The sequence below is a fragment of the Eumetopias jubatus genome, unplaced genomic scaffold, assembly GCF_037043125.1.
Source record: "Eumetopias jubatus isolate StellerSeaLion01/CBP00866 unplaced genomic scaffold, mEumJub1_p1.0 scaffold_1, whole genome shotgun sequence".
In the NCBI taxonomy this organism is placed as follows: Eukaryota; Metazoa; Chordata; class Mammalia; order Carnivora; family Otariidae; genus Eumetopias; species Eumetopias jubatus.
Genome location: NW_028274807.1, coordinates 27,269,074 through 27,272,223, shown reverse-complemented (window position 1 = coordinate 27,272,223; position 3,150 = coordinate 27,269,074). Strand labels below are relative to the sequence as shown.

Genomic DNA, 3,150 nt, shown 5'->3' with positions numbered 1-3,150 from the left:
CACGTTCACTCTCTCTCTCTCAAATACATAAATATTTTTAAAATATGTGGTCATTTACCACAGTTTTTGGTCATTCCCATCAGAATAGAGTGGGGTAAATGTGACCTGGGTTATAATGGGTTTTGATCTGGAACCTGCAGAATGAGTAGGATATTTCTAGTTTTTAGAAAAATGGGCAATTCAGGCATAATAAAGTGCAAGAGTATGCCTATGTATGTGTGCGTGTGTGTGTGTGTGCCTGTGTGTATGTGTGCACTTGAGTGCATTTTCATGTGTGTTGAATGTGTATCTAAAGACAGATGCCTTAAAAGACAGTAACAGCTCATGATTCCAATACTGGGTGAATAGCACCTCCTCCCACATCTGATTTCATTGCATCACGAGCACTGGTTCCAGTAGCATTCCCCTCTATAAACTGTTTTCTTGTTCTCCCTTTTCTTTCTGAACTTATTTTCTCTCTCAGCCACCTGAAACCTAGAATTCCCATTGCTGGCAAAACACGAATAAGCTCCTCTGACCAAAAAAGTAGCCAGTGCTAATACCACTTCTAGATGACAGAGCCTACGCACAGTTTTCCAAATACTTAAGCAAAGAGAAAGGAGATGTAGACAGCAAAGAGGAAAAACAATGAGAGAAAGAATAGCACGAGAATAAAAAATAATGATGGTGGGAGAGACCTGAAAGGATTGCATTAAATTTAATTTACATTGGCAATCTTCAATCTTAGTAACATTCAACTCAGTTTAAAACATATTTATTAAGCAATAGTCATAGACCAGACAGTGGACTCAGGAAATGAAAAGAAGACGAAGACACAAGAACTTGCCCTACAATGACCACAGTGTTTTGGGTAAGACAGATAAGCAAACATGTTTCCAGTGTAGTGATTGGGACATTCATTGGAAATTTGTAGGTACAGAAGCCAGGTGATAGACCAGCCTCTCAGGTGTCTTGGAGGAGATGATGCCCATGAAGGTTCTTAATGAAAACTAAACTAAATTTAAAAAGCAGGATAGGGAAGGAACATAGTCTGATACTCAGCATTTAATTCAGTAACTGGTACATTGTTGGTGCTTAATAAATATTTGTTGAGTGAACGAAAAATTTAATGAATTTGAACTAGCTGACCAACCAGAGGTAAACACAACTCTAGGAAGAAGAACTAGGCAAAGTTACAGAAGCATAAAATAGCAGTGCTTAGTAGGGGGAGGGGAAGATCTGCAGTCTTCTGCAGTGGAATAAAAATGATATGACAGAGGGGTGTGTGTGTGGAGAATGGAGACATTAAGTAGAAGCCAGGTGATGGAGACATTTCTCTGCAATACTAAGGCCCCAGGCTTTAGCTGTGTTTAATAGGAACATGACATCGTGAGGCTGTATGATAGTATGATTATAGATGACTAAGTGCAGGGGAGAAAGGACAGACACAGTGATACTAACTAGGGGTCCATTTCACTAGGGTTGGCAAGAAAAGACAAAGACCTAACAGAGAGCAATAAAGGAAGGGACGGAGCATGGAGGAGGGGCAATGGTGCAGAGATTCAGGAGTCCCTTGAGAAGTAGAATCAGCGGAACTCCTCAGTTAATGGGTACTGGAAGGGGGAGGAGCAATCACAGCACAAAGAGAAAGGATGAAACCTTGGAAAATTCCCCATTCATGACTTGGGTTCCTGGATGAACAGTGATATCCTAAGTTAAGCTAAGGTATATCCGAGGACGAGTAAGTATTTGGAAAGCAGGGGGAGACCTCAAAAAGAATCCAGTTTTAGACGTTAAATTTGAGGTGCCCATTGAGGAAGAGAGAAGGTCAAAACCGGAGAAAAGTACATATCTACTTTTGTGTGTATTTATGTATATGTATTACAGTTATACATACACAGCCAGGGATCTATGCGTCAATTCTGTCTGCACAGAATCAATGAAAGCTTTATTTTCTCATTAACTTATTGCTGTCAAATTAACTTATTGCTTGAATCTATCACTTGAAACTCCAGTAATTCATTCCATATTTCAAAATGTACCACAGACAGAGAAAACTGCTGTAGCTGAAACCTGGTTCCAGACTAGTGAAAACATCCTGGGTCTCTACCACCAGAGCGAAGAGGAAACCCGGGCCCATCGCAAGCCTGAACTTGTTTCAGTTTCAGTTACCTGGATTAGCAAGGCAGAAACAACCCGGTGTCTAATTTACCCTTATAATTGCCTTAAGTTTTCTGCTTTGCCTGGCTTGTGGGCGTATTTTTATGTTCTATTATTAGAAAGGAAAAATTCACTTCCTGTTTGGGTGGTTTCAGAGAAAACGTTTAAAATATACTTTACCATTCAGAGAACTAGCATTTAAAAGCCTCTGTGTTTATCGTTTCTCGGCCTTTTGGCTAAGATCAAGTGTAGTATCTGTTCTTATCAGTTTAAAAGCCTCTGTGTTTAGAGAGCAATATAGTGAGAAAAGGGAAAAGTTTAACCAGTATGTACCTCACTGTCCTCATGTGCGAGTTCTGTTACCTCTTAACTCCTTTTCACGACAAACCTCAGGGACTCAGTCTTATCAGCAGTGACCTTCGAGCATCTTCTGATTTAAGTTGCCCAAAGAAACCAAGTAGATTCTGGAGCTCTCCATATATTCAAATCACTGTGGTGAAGGTTAGATCTCCAGTCAACTCAAGCACCTTCAGTGAAACTCAAAGTGGAGAGTCAGTTGAAAGGGAATACTTCTCCTTCAGGCTCCCAACCACAAACTCAGTTTTTCCATATAGCAGTCCCAAACCAAAGGATTTCAACTAAATGGAGACATTAACAGCACAGTTATTATGTCCCTAAAACTTCAACCATAATACCTACTCGGTAATTTTTTTTCATCGCAGTTAATGGAGAAGCCAGAATGGTAAAGTAGTAGATGAATAAATTACGATTTTCTCCAATTACGCTTTTGGATTATCTTTTAGGAAAGAGGTGGACAAAATTTATGTGATGCCACCCCATCTCCTCTGCACACGATGAGCACAGATGTTAAGTTTTAGTAGTCACTTTCACTGAACCATCTAAAATATACAGAATCCAGAATGTATTCTGGATTTTAAAACAAATGTTTTAAAACTCAGAAATATTCAACAGCCCAAACTTATAAAGCATGCAGTTAGTTTCCCATCATTT

General features: G+C 39.5%; 1 pseudogene; it reads left to right on the top strand.

Moving 5' to 3' along the window:
• Nucleotides 1-2,355: 2,355 nt before the first annotated feature.
• Nucleotides 2,356-2,477, top strand: LOC114219436 (U2 spliceosomal RNA; annotated as a pseudogene).
• The last annotated feature ends 673 nt before the right edge of the window (nt 2,478-3,150 follow it).